Raw genomic sequence first — 331 nt, 5'->3', positions numbered from 1 at the left:
CCTTGGCGCGGCGGCCCCCCGCCCAGTGTGCCACTAGCGGGAGCCCGGAGCACCAGCACAGGCTGCTCCCAGCTGCTCCGGAGCGGGGACGGAGGAGCAGTCAGGGAATCCTCCCGTCCGAACATGAACACGTCGCAGGCCTGGCAGCCCACCTAACGCCGCCTCCTCCAGCAGAGACCGCGCCTGCGGGGCTGCCTGCGGCGCAGCCCGCCAGCAGTGCACCCCCTGCCCCGCTGCCTGCCTGGGGAGCCGCAGCCCTAAACTTCTCCAATCCCTCCTCCACCCCGAGAGGCTCCAGAAGATCCGGTCTACAGAAGTACTGTCTTTTACC

This window comes from Buceros rhinoceros, unplaced genomic scaffold (genome assembly GCF_000710305.1).
Source record: "Buceros rhinoceros silvestris isolate BGI_N320 unplaced genomic scaffold, ASM71030v1 scaffold23350, whole genome shotgun sequence".
NCBI classification, from domain to species: Eukaryota; Metazoa; Chordata; class Aves; order Bucerotiformes; family Bucerotidae; genus Buceros; species Buceros rhinoceros.
The sequence above is the reverse complement of the archived record's forward strand: the minus strand, read 5'-3'. Positions refer to the sequence as shown.